The sequence below is a fragment of the Chiloscyllium punctatum genome, chromosome 14 (genome assembly GCF_047496795.1).
Source record: "Chiloscyllium punctatum isolate Juve2018m chromosome 14, sChiPun1.3, whole genome shotgun sequence".
Taxonomy (NCBI): Eukaryota; Metazoa; Chordata; class Chondrichthyes; order Orectolobiformes; family Hemiscylliidae; genus Chiloscyllium; species Chiloscyllium punctatum.
The window spans coordinates 21,089,879-21,107,235 of NC_092752.1; the positions used below are offsets into that span (position 1 = coordinate 21,089,879).

Genomic DNA, 17,357 nt, shown 5'->3' on the forward strand with positions numbered 1-17,357 from the left:
GCAGGTCAGATCTCGGTTTTCTGAATTTGCCAAGCATGTGTTCATGGGATGTTACTGTATTGGAACACACAATTCATTATAGTTACTGTATTCTATAATTTTGTTAAGCATTTCAGTAGAGTTACAGCTAAGCCAATTCTTTTCTTTTCTTATATTTTAACTATAGCATATGTATAAATTGAGTTTTGCTTCAAATCTGGGAGGTTGAGCAGTGGAATTGCATCTGGAACAGAACGCCTTACCTTTATCTTATTTTAAAGATAAAGGTAAGGTCTACATGACCTTCTGAATATAGTTTGAGGGGACACGGTCTGGTCCATAAAATCTGTAGTGGCAGAATTTGAACCCAGAAATGTTGGCCCGGAGTATACTACACAACCATTCTACACTTCTTTTTGAGTTATAGACATTAAAAAACAAATCGGAAAATTTAATATAGATCACTGCACTAACTGGCCTAACGTGAAACCATTATGAAAGTCAAGGATAAAGCGCAAAATCATAACAGATCAATCTGGGAAAAAATAAATGCTTTATTTTGTTTTCTTACAGATGGCTGTCTTGAGATTATGGTTTGAGATATCTACAGCTTTCTATCTGACTTTGTCCTTTAGATTTACATTCACATTCATAGTGGATGCAATGCTACAATACTAGTTTGGCAAAAGTTTCTAACAGCACAACTCACTAGTCCCCACAGTGCAGCAAGAGTACTAGTTTGGAATTACTGTATACTGGTGAGATTACAGAAATTGTTTCATGGGCTGTGTCGTAAATGAGAAAATGAGGAGGGTAAAAGGGGATAAGGAATATGTGAAGTACACAATTTAGATAGTGAGAAGGAACTCAAGAGTTATTGGGTGTGGTTTTTAAGACACAAACATGATTGGGACACATTGGAAAAAGTTGAACACACTCAGATTCACAAACCATACTGGCATACTGTCAAACTAAGTCAATGTATCAGATGCTGATCTAGATGGAGAGAGGACACAGTGGCTCAGCGGTTAGCACTGCTGCTTCACAGCACCAGGGTCCAATTCCAGCCTTGGGCGACACTGTGTGGAGTTTGCACATTCTCCCAGTGTCTGCGCGGGTTTCCTCCAGGTGCTCTGGTTTCCTCCCAGTCCAAAGATGTGCAGATCAGATTAATTGGCTGTGCCAAATTGCCCATAGAGTTAGGTACATTAGTCAGAGGGAAACAGGTCTGGGTGGGTTACTCTTCAAAGGGTCAGTGTGGACTTGTTGGGCTGAAGGGCCTGTTTCCACACTGTAGGGAATCTAATCTAAAAAAATTTCAGTAACTGTGCATGTATGGGAAGAGAATGAATGCCCAATGATCATCACAGTGAAGAGCAGTAAAGCAGTACAGCATTCTGACATTGCCTTTGTAATACAAACCTCACTGGTTTGTCAAGAATCACAGCCCTTGATGCCAAAACAGGAAACGTTCAAGACTTACAATGGGTTGCTCAAGTGTGGTTTGTGGCACACACAAAGACACCTTAATGTCATGCGGGAGAAAGAGAATGATGTTAGCCAAATTGAAATAAAAATGAAAAGGCTTCTCCAAGCAATTAAGTGGAAAGTGCAAGACTGAAAAGTGGAGGAATGAACTGGGGACCTGCCCTGTTGCAGATCATTAGTCCTGTCACATTTCATTTACCTGAATATAAAATGCAACGCCTGTCCCAGCAGTAACTGGTTCAGCTGCTCTATTACTGTACAAGTCAACAACCTATTCCACAGGTGTACGTCTCCTCTGGAAATAAACAAAAACTAAAATCTAATATTCAAGAAAGCATACACAAACCTCCAGTCTTTTTCGAATCAACTGAAACTGATGTTATATAATCCAGCCCTTTAACTGTTATTTCCCTTAAATCTAATCGATAATAAATCCACTTCTCTCTAACATGAATCGACCCAGCCTTTTAAGAAGAGTAACCAAGGTTAGTACGCTGAAATTCTTTTCATAGAATTACAAGTAAACCATCAATGGATTCAATATTTGTTAATACTGTCTTATACAAGGACAAAATTGTATGCTCTGTTTTCCAGTTAATCACTTAGCAAATACAATCTGCAAATTTATTTGTTTTGCTAATGGCCTCTTGACATTGTTAATGAACCTCAAGAGAGTTATGAACTATGACATAAAGATCTTTCTCACCTGCAAGTGATTTCAGTTCTGCTTCACATGCTAGGGTATACTTGATGCTGACCCTAAGCAAACACGTACACTGCATTTAACTAATTGAAATAACGTTTGCCAGATTTTGATCCATTTTCCCTGCCTATTTAAATCTATTTGCAGAAATTTCTGCTCCTCCCCACTTGCACAATAACGAGTAATGACAATGAGATTAGTGCACTTTTGCAAAGATAACCTACATAACAGCTAATGCTCTTGTGGATCGTGATGTACAAGTTAGGTCATTAAAAATTATTTCGGCCTTGAATATACTTAATCAGTAAAGGAATCAAAAAGGTTATGGAGGAAGGCAGGAAAGTGGAGGTAAGGATTATCAAATCAGCTGTGATGTCAGTGAATGGCAGAACAAACTCAATGGGCTGAATGGCATAATACTTTTCCCATGTGACAATAAAGGCTATTCTGATTCTGATGTCTTATGGTAATTCTACTTAAAGTTGTTAATGACAAACTGATTTTGATTTGATTTATTACTTTCACAAGCACCAAGGTTAAGTGAAAACAAATGTTGTCTTATGTACTTTATCGGCAGATCATGTGATACAAGTGCATCAAGGTAACAGAACTGAGTGCAGCATACAATGTTACAACTGCCAAAAAGTGTATACAGAGAGAGAAAGAGAGAGAGAGATTTTGAAATTTCAAGGAACGCAATTTATGTATATGATAAACTTGCATTGACAGTCTTCATCTACTAAGTGTCTGCACTTGGGATTTTTCTGCCACTGATAACTACAGAAATTTCCTAAATAGAAGGCAAATATCAAATGACAACTTAATAGCTTGCAACCGAATCTATAAGCAGAAAAATCCGTGAATTTCAACACTAGTAGGACATACAGCAAATGAAATTTCAAAGAGACCATCTCTAAAAGGCTTTGATGAAAGACTGTGTTAAAATTATGCCCAATGCATAAAAGATTAATTTCAAAATAGCCGAAAAGGACTGAAAGCAAAGCCTGATTTTAAATGAGGTGATTTCCCTTTGGGGTCCAATTACCAGTGGAGTGCCCCCATTACCTTACTGTCTACTGGTCTGGAGCAAATTACTGATATTCATAAAAGATTTTGAAGTGAAATTGGGACTTCTGAAGAAACCAGATTACAAAAGGATTTCAATGAAGTGAGAAGATCGTCCCCAGACAGCTAATGGTTTCTCACAAGGATAAGAAAACAGTTAACTCTGGCAGGGAAAAGCAGGAACTGGCACTGAGTGTGAAATAGCTGCAAAACCAGGATTCCAGGAGTCAGAGGGACATTAGGAGATTTTGACTTTCATTATATACAAACTCATAGTGCATTTAGAAGGATGACCCAGGAAAATATGAATTGGCCATCACATTGGGGAGATAAATGAGCACAAAATTAAAGGTGGGAGGTGCACTGAGAGCAAGGAAATAAATACAAACTTGTTTAATTTATTCACACTCAGAATGCATTCGAGTACTTTCCAGCCAATAGCTTACTTCTGAAATGTAACTTCCATCATTTAAAAGAAGTGCAACCATTAACTTACATACAGCAAGAACCCAGAGTTGAAGAAACAACCAAATAATCAGTATTTGATGTTTACAAGAAAACGTAAATGCTATTGAGGGGTCACTGTTCTTCTTTGCAGTGTTGTGAAGCTTTTTATTATCTGAAAAGCAGTTGAGGCATCAGCTTAGCAAGTTATCTGAAATGTAAGCCATTCTTCTAATATGGTTATCCATCATCACTATACTCAAGTGTCAGGTGAGATTATCAGCTAAGTCCACAATGGCATTTGAACTCCACAGTAATCTAATTTCGAGGCACTGAGTACTCCCAGCTGACTAAAGGTAAGAAGATTTCTCAAGTTTAAAACCCTAGATGTGTTAACTATCTTTAGAAATGTAACTGATGCTCATTGAGAATTGCAAAACATAGGTTTAAGGTACCAGTTCAGGTGCGGTGCTGTGAGGCAGCAGTGCTAAGCAGTGTCCCAGGTTAGAATCCAGCCTCGGGTGACTGTCTGTGTTGAGTTTGCTAATTCTCCGTGTCTGTGTGGGTTTCCATCAGCTGCTCCGGTTTCCCCCCCTCAGTCCAAAGATGTGCAGGCCAGGTGAATTGGCCATGCTAAAGTGCCCATCGTGTTAGGTGCATTAGTCAGAGGGAAAAGGGTCTGGATGGGTTACTCTTCGGAAGGTTGGTGTGGACAGGTTGGGCCGAAGGGCCTGTTTCCACACTGTAGGAAATCTAATCTAATCTAAGCTAATCTAAGATAACTTGACTACAGAATCTAGACAACGTCAATACAAAAATTTGCAACAGACGCACAAGTCACAATGTAGCTCTGATACAAACCACGATGACTTTGGAAGGGGATGACTGAAGTAGTCAGAGTTATTAATGAATTGACACAACGTTATGTCAAAGACTGAAATTAGGCAGTCAGATTTTCTCACAGCTGGATGTTAAGCCGTGAAATGGAGCCAAAAAAAGTAGTGCTAGAAATAGAACATATAATAGCTTTTTAAAGAAGGAAATAAAAGGCATCCAGACAGTGGAAAAGTGAAAGGGTATTGGGAAAGGGCAAGCATTGAGAAAATGCCAGCATCGACAGACAGACTAAATGGCCGCCTCCTCTGCTGGAAGATTGCAACAATACTGTGATTATGCAAGTAGTTTACTTCTGTTCTAAATACTGTGGGGCGGCACGGTGGCTCAGTGGTTAGCACTGCTGCCTCACAGCACCAGGGTCCCAGGTTCAATTCCAGCTTCGGGTGACTGTGTGGAGTTTGCACATTCTTCCCCCTGTGCAGGGTAGGGGAATTGGCCATGCTAAAATTGCACATCGCGTTAGTCAGAGGGAAATGGGTCTGCGTGGGTTACTCTTCAGAGGGTTGGTGTGGACTTGTTGGGCCAAAGGGCCTGTTTCCACACTGTAGGGAATCTAAACTTTAAATTTATTTACTGCTTGTGGTTTGCACTGAAAAAAAAAAATGGATGATAATAAACAAAATAATGTCAGTGGGTCTTTGCTCAAGATAAAGTGTGCTGTATTTAAACAGATTAGAGCAATACAAACAATTTTGGGGACACACTGAGGATAAACAAGTTTCAATTCAAATTATCAATGCCAACAGACACCCAGCAGTGCTTTCCAGAAAAATATTTATTAAATCAAGAAATGTCTGTGTAGAATTTCATCCAGAGCAATTTATCCACATACTGTACAAACCATTCGCAAATCGATACTTCTGGCAACATCTATTGATGAAGTGACCTTGGGTCAATACCAGCACTTCACAAAGTCAAATATTGGCATCTGATATTTCTAATAGTTTAAAGCCTATTTGTTTCCAAATTTTGCCAAGTTATTGAACATTCATTTATTTCAGACTGGTCATCTTGCTGAACTGGTGTACAGTGTGAAGGTGACAAAAAGACACAGAATGAATGTGGTGACTTAAGCTAATATTTGGGTTGAGCAGCAAAGACAAACATGTTAAAATTCATTCCTCAGATCGCCTTCAGGGTTAAGAGCTATCAAGACTCTCCACTGAATTTCCAGTGAACATACAAAATAGCAGCTGAAATAGACCCTTCAGCCCCTTCAGCTAAGTCCAGCAAGCAATTGCATTGCACCGACCTTGTGAGACCATAGAATACTACTTGTATGTTTTTAAGTTGACTTTGATATTTCCTGTCTCAAATGAACTTTCCCAAATTCAATGATAAAGGACACTACAACGTTACAAGCAAAAACAGCAAGCATTTCAACTGTTTCGTCAAGACCTTTAAAAAGGTGGCAAACGCTCATTAATTCCCTTGTAAAACATAGCCAGAACAATGATAACTTCTCAGTTTTTCACGAGAACTGCAACAACCACACAATCCTCCACAGCTAAGAATGAAACTATGAGGTGTTCAAGGGCAACTTTTAAGTATTCTAAGAAACCAGGAGATCAACAATAAACATTCGAAATTGTATGACCTAATACTTTAATGTAGAAATATTGCCATATTACTGTGTACAGTTTTGGTCTGTATTTAAGGAAGGACATTAATGTATCGGAGGTGATTCAGAGGAAGTTTACTTGATTGATAGCTTAATAAACTACAGAGAATAAGGATAGAGAGAGACTGGGCTCGATTCCCCTGGACTTTAGAAAAATGAGGGACAACTTGATTAAGTGTTTAAGATTCTGAATACTCTTGAAAAGTGGATATGGAGAGGATGCTTCCTCTTGCGGGTCAGCCCAGAACTCAGACACACCATTATAAAAGACTAGAGGTCACCTTTATAATAGTGAGATGCACAGTATATTTTGTTCTGGTGGTGAGACTTTGGAACACTCTACCTCAAAGTGAAGGTGGAGTTATTCAAGAGAAAGATAAATTCTGGCTAGACAAGGGAAAAAAAAGGGTATTTTGAGCGAGGTAGAAACATGGAATTTAAAAACACAACCAGATCAGTCATGATCTTATTGAATGGTGGACTAGGCTCAAGGGGTTGACGGTCTATTTCAGCTACTATTTTCTATGTTCACTGGAAATCCAGTGGAGAGTTGTGATAGCTTAACCCTGCAGAATAATTCAATCTTAAAAGAAAATCAGAAGGACGAAAATAAGAGACAATGTGCAGTCATGTCTTAAAATTAAATAATTCAAGTCATCAGCAATAACAAAATGCATGCAGGCAAGTAAAACCTTACAAAAAGCCAACCTTGAGACCTCAGGTTCTGTGAAAGGAAATGCACATGCAATTTTTCTCCCCCACCCGACCCTGCCGTAGCCATCTGCAGTGTGGAAGAACCCAGCTGCAGTTTGATGAATTTTGTTCAACTAATCTTGAATTGCATTTGGAAAGTGCACTACATGAAAGAATGGCAACAATCTTATATAATACAAGGTAACACACTCCTCCCATAATATTCTTTATTTTAAAGAACAATCATAACAGGTCTAGAAAGCAGCAATGAATTTAATTTTGATTACATGTTTGCAGTGAATTTGAAATTATGGAATTATATCTTGCTCAGAGATTGATTTAAAAGGGTTTGATGGTCACAAGTATATTACACACAAATCAGCTTTGTTACAAAACACACAGGCTTCAGTGCACGCAGCTGCTCACAATTCAATAGTGCCGTTCAAAACTGTGCTAAAGCTTGGAATTCAATTTGAGTTGCAGAGTAATTTTACGTAAAATATTCTCTCCTTTGCATTTGCACATTGGTTGACTGGCCAGTTGCTTACTCCCTCAGGGAGGGGGTAAAAGAGAAAGACTGTGGGAGGATCTACAAGATTGCAAGTTACAATCCAGACTTTGGATGAACAGTATTTAATGGGATGCTTGGCTTCCCCATGGCACATTCGCATTCACTGATGTACATACAGGCTCTCTGGAATTAACCCCCATTTTTCCCAAGTGAAACCTTTCCTCCTCTTCTTCGGCAATCCTTCAGGATCCAGGATAATGTTTTTCCACTCGAGAGTTGTGCATTCTGAGGTGACTGTACAGTTCAATGCCATATTCACACAACCTGCTACAGGTAGGGGAGTTAAGAATCGAACGAGCAGGTGGGTGGGATGCTCAGATTCACACACGCTCCTTCTGTTTTTTGTGGTTCTGTCCAAGAGGGTTAGCACCTTTGCAGATGCTTCTTCTCCCATTTGGGCTGTCTTTGGTTAGAGTTGGCGGGGGATGCTGCATTTGAGGATGTCCCCGAAGTGTCCTCTCTGTCCTCCTGTTAACTGCCAACTGTGAGGGAACTCAGACAAAGAGCTGGTTTTAACAGTCTTGTGTCAGCTTTTAAGATAATGAGGTCCACCTGGCACAGCTGACTGGGCAGGAGCCAGTGCCTCAAAGCTGGCATCGTTAGCCTGGAGGACACCAACACTACAGCACCCACTCCACCTTGCGTATTGTACTGTAGGTGGAGGCTTCATTGAGTGTTGCCTAGAAACACAAAGACAGACCCTTTGGTCCAACTTGTCCATGCCAACCAGACATCCTAAACTAAGCTAGTTGCATTTGCCAGCACTTGGTCCAATCCTTCTAAACACTTCCTATTCAATACCCATCCAGATGGGCTTTAAATCTTGTAATTGTACCAGCCTCTACCACTTCCACTGACAGCTCACCGTTGGTGGTATTTTTCAAGAAATATTCTACATTTTCCTGGTCTTCAACTCATTCAGAAAGGGCAGGTAACACTACTGGCCATGATGATCACTACTTCGGATGCCACATTTAAGGTCTACATTAAACACTCGAGTTCTTCAGATGGCCAGGGGCTACACTGATGCACTGGAGGGAGCTGAACTTCATGGCAGATGTTTGAACAGATTGGAAGGAGTTTCTCCAAGATATGAACGTAGGAATTAATGTGTGGGAGTAAGCAATACTGCCCTTCAAGCCCACTCTGCCATTTAATTTTTGCATTGTGTGGCCCAGTGACTTGCCATGGACTTTGGCAGAAGAGGAGATGGGTGACAGTATTGCACAATGGGAGTTGGCTGTAGAAAACCTTTGATGTCTAAGGCCCTTTCTCTAAAATGCCTTTGTGAATGTATCAACCATGTTTGGAGCTCATCCTCTGAATATGCAAGTACCTTCTACATCCTGCACTTCAAAGAGGGGGGTTGGGAAGACTTTGCTTCTGGACTGGAGCTAACTCAGGTTGAACGGTTTCCTGCTGACTCCTGGGAGACATTCCAGTCCTGCAAGTAGTCATGGATATGGGGTAGAATGTCATTGCATAGTTGGAATAGGGGAAGGGAAGAAGAGACTTAGTGTGGCAGCACAGCCTTGCTTGGTCCAAGTTTGTCCACCTAGGTTTGTGGTGGACCTATTAAAGATCACGGCTAGCAAGTTGTCATACAGCAGGTGGAGAATGGTGGCAAATTTCTGCAGGCAGTCCCATTTATGGAACAGGTTCTCAATAACCTCTCATAACAGAGAGTCAAAGACCTTTGTGAGACTGCAGCAACTTTCTCCTCTCTCTTTAAACCTGTCTTGCAGTGAGGATCATCTGCTCTGTCCTTCTTGATGGGCAGAATCTGCATTGTGAAGATTAGAGTTGTGCTGAAAAAGCACAGCAGGTTAGGCAGTATCCAAGGAGCAGGAAAATAGACATTTCGGGTAAAAGAGAGATTAAGGCTTTTCTCTTCATCTGGCTTTTGCCCAAAATGTTGATTTTCCTGCTCCTCGGATGCTGCCTGACCTGCTGTGCTTTTCCAGCACCACTCTAATCTTGACTCTGATCTCCAGCATCTGAATGGTTCACTTTTGTCTAGAATCTGCATTGTGATTCCAGAAGAAGCTCTTCAACCATTGGAAAAAGGTGATGGAGCAGGATTTTCACACTTCTTTCCCTTCTGAAGTTTCTATAAATCAGTTTTGTCATTTTTCTTCAAGATGATCTCAGTGCTCGGAGATGCTCTTCTTTGCTTAGGTGAAGATGATGAGGTCAGGTCTTCATTCCAGTTGTGCTTCTCTGCCATGTCTCAGTAAGGATTCTATTTGCATGGGTGACCTTGTTGATACTTCGAAAGTAGAACAGTACAGCATAGTACAGACCCTTCCAGCCCATGTGTTGAGTATTTATCTTAATCTAAGATCAACCTAACCTACACACCCCTCAATTTACTGCTGTCTATATGCTTGTCCAGCAGTTGCTTAAATGTCCCTAATATCTGTAACTCTACCACCAGTGTTGGCAGTGCCACCACTCTCTGCATAAAGAGCCTATCCCTGATTTCTCCCAGATACCTTCCTCCAAATCACCCTACAATTAATGACCCCACTTGACAGCCATTTCAGCCCTGGGGAAAAAGTCTCTGGCTATCTACTCTATGCTTCTCATTACCTTGTATATTGCTATCAAGTCACCTCTCTTCCTTCCTCTCTCCAGTGTAAAAAGCCTGAGCTCACTCAACCTCTCTACTTAACAAATGGCCTTTTCAAACTAAAGGTAGTGTTGGGGTTATGTGGATCATGATCAAGGGTACCCCAGGCTGAAGGCCAAGGGATCCTCATGGTATTCCTCCACCTCATGCTTACTATCTCTCTTCTCTCAAGAGGAGCCAATCTGTTCTTGGCTCTTAGTGGATTCTTGAACTGCTGATGGTCTCAACTGTGCTGAAGCATGACCTGTCATGGCTGTCTGCCAAGTGGCTAGATTTTCAGCTCGCTTTCCATCCATCATCGGTCCTTGACATCACAGGTTTGGTGTTGGGCCTCTACTACCAATCCCCTCAGGACCTGTTTTCTTACTTTTTTAAAAAAAATAACATTTGGTGGGGTTTCCAGTTCAGAAATGCCTTGCACTTGCCATTTAGTAGCTCCTGGATCTTCTGGTCATTCCTGTCAAGCTGGTCTTGATGTTTCCTGGTCAAAAAACAACAAGTCTCCTCGTAGTTATTGTTCAAGATGGAATTAAAGGAAAACCAGGTACTGTAGATGTTGAGGTTGCTGCTTGGTGAGGGTCACCAGGCTAGCGGCTAGATGTTGACCAATAGGTCTTCCTTTACAGAGATTACAGAATTTCTCCAGTACCCACGACCATTTTCAGGACAGGCTGATGGAGATGGTGCATCAGATTAGGTGATTGTCTATCCAGTAGTCGACTGCTCCCATCACAGCAGAGGAGATTAGAACATCCTTACAGTCCCTCACGTGGGCAATGATATAGTCAAGCAAGGAGTTGCATTTATCTCTGATCAACTAAGCCGCTTGTTGTGATCAAGCTCTTATTGTAGCCACAAGCTTTGCTTATGGGCCAATGTCAAGCTGCAAACAGTGGAGTAACAGAGGGTAACAGGAAGGAGGGAGAAAAGATGAACTCTATTGCAGTAAAATCTTGCATTGTACTCAGTGCTTCAAGATGGCATTGGAGCAAGGCAACATTTGGTGTTTTGCATGCAAAAAGAAACTTTATACCGTATTTTTACACTCAAAATCTAAATTGCACATCAGAGTGGAGGGTGCTATCATTATTCAGACCTCATAAGATCAGCAAAGACTCACTCCTGCCACAGCAGCAAGTTTCATATTTCTCAAAACGACCAAGTCAGATCTTCCCTCGGTGCCAATGCCACTTAATTCCTTACAACAAATTTCAACCTGTGAGCTTTCCAGCCCTTTCCCCCACGACTCCCTCCTCACTCTCTCCCTTGGCCCTGCTGCTCTCATAAGTAACACTTCATATTACCCCAGGTCAAACAATTGCCTGCTATCACCACTTGTACCTCAACCTCCCCCCAATTCATCCCATCGAAACCAGGTGACACTTTAACTACGACCAATGTCATAAACACGGCCTGAATTACAATTTTGTTTTCATCCTGTTTGTATCCTACTTTACCTCCTTCTAAGGCATTAATAGCATCCATGCTTTTGTGAAACATTTGCAAACTATTCAAAGTCTCAGCAATGCCCTCATGTATTAAAACAAAAAACTTTATTTGGCATTGGGTTGTGTTTCTTCTTGCTTCATAATTTAAACACATAAAACAAAAAAAAAGTTTAAATTTAGAATACAGAAATTAAAATACCTCAAGCCCACAGTGTGTTTGTTTTAAAAATGTACTGACATTTTGTTTTAAGCGAGACATAAATGATCAGTAGAGGTATTGTAACAGCATTTGTCATAATTATTAAACTAAGCTGGACAGCCTTACACACAGGATAGTAAAGAAAAAGTAAAAATATACTGATATGCAACAAAACTTGAGGGGTAATTTTAAAACTCTGCTTAGTCAAGCAGCTTAAACTCCTCCTTTACCTCGTTCTTCTTCTCCTCCCATCCCAAAACCCCCTCTCTGACATTGCTACCTTGCAATTACTCCAAGGTGTCCACTACTGGAAAATGAATACAACAGGTTTGATATTAGAACTTTAATATTTCAACTGACTGAGGTATGTTGATACAGTAAGACACATCGGATGATTATGGTATGAATACTAACTACAGTAAATCCCCTACCTGAACCCAAATTATAAATATTAGCCCATGCAATTTACTTGATTTAAGGTCCCCCTATAAGGTTTCAGATTAGACTTAGAAGTGTTTTAACTTTAGTTATTAGGATTGATCAGCTAATAAGGAAACCCTGATATAATTATGGTCTTTCAATTTATAGCAAATATCCCTAAAGTATTTAACATTTGAAATAGAGCCTGTGTTTTGTATTGAATTCAAGACATCATTTAGGCATTCTAGACTTTTATTCAATGTCTTCAGGAGTAAAATTTCTGCAGTGCAGGTCAAAAGGATAAGCATTAACTGCAGGTACCTGGAGTAATAATGTATTTCTAAATATTTCATAACAAGTGTTTATTATTCATTAATAATGCACATAACATTTAATAGCCAACATACATAAACTGCTTCTACTTCTGCAACTTTCAAGAAAACAACTAATCATCAGTATCATCAGTTCTGAGGCAGGGTCACTGGACTCAAAACATGAGCTCTGTTTTCTCTCTACAGATGCTGCCAGAACTGCTGAGTTTCTTGAGCAATTGTAATAATAATACCTGCATTATTGTTCACCATCATTAGATCAGTAATTTTAAGTAAAACAATTCCAGTTCAAAATATCAGATTACATTAATCGTTCATATCCTTTTCTGAGCATTGATGGAAGTTATGCACTCTCAATCCATTTGAGACTTAGCTCGCTTTTGCCTTTCAAGGATTATTTCGCTGCATCACTTCCGAGACAAATCTTTCCTCTTGCTCTGTAGGTCCACCCCGACAGCAACATCATTTCCCAAGACCAAGGCAATGTGCTACTAAGGCTTGAATCAATCACAGCTTATAATTTATAATATCCTAGCTGCTGCAGTAAGAAAAATAGTAAAGCTTTTACGGTTCACAAATGTGACAGAGTAAACTAAACAGAAACCTCCAACATCTACAGTTAAAAGCAGAAATGAAGAAATTGCTGTCTGGTTTGCTTTGTTCCTCCACAATCAGGCACTTATACACTAACATATGGCAGAAAAATAGATAAGCCCTAACCGAGTCAATTTTGAACAACGTGCTCAGTGATAATTACTTCTAAAGGACAGCTCCAGCACTAAGAATTTACCTGTAAAAGAGTGGAGACTCATTCATCCAGAATTTGAGACATAACATTTTTGAGCTTCATTGTGGAACTTTAACTCACTCTCTAGTTCTTATTCCAGTTTCTCTTTCTCTCGCTCTTTGCTTTCTGTATTGAGTTAACAGTGAATTAATATTCTAACTAGCACTCCCTGCCTTTTGACTGTATGCTTTCGGATGGATGCTTCACTCTTAATGGTTGCAGAGATACACTGCTGCTGGCCCTGTTCCAACTGATCTCAGGTCCTCCATAAGAGGGTTATACACTTTGTTTGTCCCCTGCTTACTATAATTTTACCGTATAGAAGTCTACCAAACACCTTTGAGAAGCTGAAAGCACAATGGACAGAAATTACCATTCATTCACCGCTAACTGCATAATTGGGACTGATATGCTACATTAGTCACTGCTGCATATAACACAATACAAATGATCACCACACTAGGTATAGTTAAAAAATTCAAATCGGCCATCAATAGGGGGGTCATGGGTATTAATACTGGTCAGAGTTAGACCACACACACAAAACCAGACGCGCATATATGCACACAGAACCAGATACAATATGAATAAGATTGAACTAAAGGTTACAGGGCAATATAAATCTTGCCTCCCCTCAAAGTGAAAACCATTCTGCAGTCATCACTTAATGTTGAGCCAAGTTAACAGATTTGTTTCGACAATTTTACATGTCCTACAGTACAAACTCTTTCTTCAGTCTTTTAAAACAAGATAATTTGTTCAATGCCAAAAAAATGTATAATCATACTGAGTTTTGCCAAACTGGTCAGCTTTGATTGTTCAGTTTGAAGGGAATGTCTGTCAGAGTTCCTTTAGAGAGTGGTGGCTGGAGGATGCCAAGGCATTTTGTCCTATGAATGAGTGTGCAGTAAGTGTCCCAAGGTAGTTTGCCAGTAGTTGATGAGGGCAGTGCTATGGTGAAGTTACTTGAGAAAGAAAACAGTAGATAGGAAGAGGAGCCTAACATGTTTACCTGGCTGGAGGGGGTTCTTTGTATGAAGGGTAGAACGAGATTGATGGTGGGGACAAAGGAAATGGGATGAATGTCAGGGGAAGGATGGGAGGGAGGTTGGACAAAACAATGAAATTGATGAAGAATGGGAAAATAGAGCCAATTATATGATGCAAACTACTTTTTTAGCATAAAGAGTAGCTTTCAAATATTAGGAGTCACTGGATTTTGAGCATGGAAGACATTAGAAAAGCTGTCAAATGAATTAAAAGATTACAAAAAAATTTTAATCAGAGATGATAAGTCAATAGCTGGCAGTGTTTTTACACAGTCTAACTCAAACAGGCACTGCACAAACTTAAACCCAAAAAAGGAGCCATTATAATGAAAAATTAATTCTCAAAATTAATCGTGAAACAATATTAATAATTTGCAAGCAGCTTTCTTTAAATGACAATTGCTGAAAACACAACAAGCAAATTTTAAAAGGAAATGGAGTGCAATGCTACGAGCCCATCAGATGCAAACTTGTTCTTTCAACTCTGAAGAAAAAGAGCAGTTCTCATAATCTATGAGTATAACAAGAACACAAGCCCAAATTCCTGGCAACATTTGCAATAATATCCCGAAGTCTATTTTCACTCAAGGACAACTTTAAATAGCTTTTCCAAGAATGGCATGTTTTGATACTTTCAAAGTTATAGGTGAATAAATAATCTGAAAATTCGACATTTAAGTACTCATGCAATAAAAGAATGAATTTGACTGCCAATGTTTAATGAATCTCTCCTGAGATTAGCAATTCTTGATCTTCTTGCTGGGTCACATTTATGAATGTTGATGGTGCCAATAAAATAGAGAACATTACAGTGCAGTACAGGCCCTTCAGCCCTCGATGTTGCACCGACCTGTGAAACCAATCTGAAGCCCAACTAACCTACACTATTCCATTTTTGTCCAGATGACTATCCAATCACCATTTAAATGCCCTTAAATTTGGCAAGTCTATGACTGTTTCAGGCAGTGCATTCCATTCCCCTACTACTCTGAGTAAGGAAACTACTTCTGACATCTGTCCTATATCTATCACCCCTCAATTTAAAGCTATGGCCCCTCGTGCTAGCCATCACCATCTGAGCAAAAAGGCACGCACTGTCCACCCTATCTAACCCTCTAATTATATAACTCAATTAAGTCACCTCTCAACCTCCTTCTCTCCAACAAAAACAGCCACAAGTCTCTCAGGCTTTCCTCGTAAGAACTTCCCTCCATACCAGGCAACATTCTCGTAAATCTCCCCTGAACCCTTTCCAAAGCTTCCACAACCTTCCTATAGTGCAGTGACCAGAACAGTACACAATATTTCCAAGTGCGGCCGCACAAGAGTTTTGCACAGCCACAGTATGACCTCATCAGCTTATAAAATCAGAAACTTAATCCCTCTACTAATAAAAGCTAACACACCGTATGCCTTCTTAACAACCCTATCAACTTGGATGGCAACTTTCAGGGATCTATGTACACGGACACAGAGATCCCTCTGCTCATCTACACTACCAAGAATCATATCATTAGCCCAGTACTCTGCATTCGTGTTACTCCTTCCAAAGTGAATCACCTCACACTTTTCCACAGTACACTCCATTTGCCACCTCTCAGCCCAGCTCTGCAGCTTATGTCCCTCTGTAACCTACAACATCGTTCGGCACTATCCACATTGACCTTCTTGTCATCAGCAAATTTACTCAGCCATCCTTCTACCCCTCATCTAGATCATTTATAAAAATGACAAACAATAGTGGACCCAAAACAGATCTTTGTGGTACATCACTAATGACTGAACTCCAGGATGAACATTTCCCATCAACCACCACCCTGTGTCTTCTTTCAGCCCGTCAATTTCTGATCCAAACCGCTAAATCATCCTCAATCCCATGCCTCCGTATTTTGTGCAACAGCCTACCGTAGGGCACCTTATCAACATCTTTATCCTCATCCACATGTTTGGTCACCTTCTCAAAGAACTCAGTAAGGTTTGTGAGACAAGACCTACCCTTCACAAAACCAGGTTGACTATCTCTAACCAGCTTATTCCTTTCTAGATGATTATAAATCCTCTTATAACCTTACCCACCACTACCCAGAACCAAAGTAACTACTTCAATCTTCTAAATTCTGGGTTATTAGACTTTTCCTGTAATTATAACTCTGGATTTAAAAATCCAAAGTAAATAGCTGACAAAAGGAATTTCGAAAGAAGGCACCTTGTTCCAGCTGTATTTATTAAGGAAAATCACTTCAGGTTTTTTTTTATATTTTGTGTACAAACAAGGAAACCCTTCACTGGTTAATGGAACAGAAAGTATACTGGACAGCAGTGTAAAAGAGGGAAGCCTACCATCACAACAGAAGTGCAATTTAGCATACAGTATGAATCAGTACTGATAAAATATTAAATTATTAGGATTGCGCCATGCATTAAATATTTTTTAAGAAAAAATTCTCCACATTATGGCAATATTTAAAATTCTTTTTCCATTTGTGTTCAGGGAGGCCTGCAATAAGAGGTGTTCTACAACCTCAAAATACCCCTCTCGATTTTCAACGTAACTTTCCACTACCAGTCTCCACAACACAAACAGGCACCTGCTTCAATGTTGCTGAGCACTTTTCATTATGTGGTCTGATGTCACACTGTGAATCTGGGTTCTTTATAGACTAGTCACCGAGTGTGCAAAATCAACAACATTCTTCAGGCTTAGACTTTGCAAAGAGCACTACTTATCACACACTAATAGCAAGTACTGATTTCCATGATAACTTTTTACATACCAAGCTCGCTCTTATAACTACAACAGGTAAGCACAAATCTATTTTCCTTGTAAGCTCATGTCCATGTGCTCCTGAATGTTCGGAGCTTTCTAACTCCACCCACATTATGGTATTTAGACTCAGTGATGTGCAGATCCATGGCACCATCTCAAGGTCATTCCAGCACCTTGAAACCTTTATTCAACATGCATCTCCATAATTGAGACAGAAAGTTGGTGACATGTGGAATTCGCCACCTTTACATTATACATGATC

The 17,357-nt window shown here is 39.9% G+C and overlaps 1 protein-coding gene across 2 annotated transcripts in view; it reads right to left on the reverse strand.

Moving 5' to 3' along the window:
* LOC140485661 (serine/threonine-protein phosphatase 2A 55 kDa regulatory subunit B gamma isoform) overlaps positions 1-17,357 on the reverse strand; it is a 337,293-nt gene that overhangs the window by 251,580 nt on the left and 68,356 nt on the right. The gene's annotated exons all lie outside the window — the stretch shown is intronic.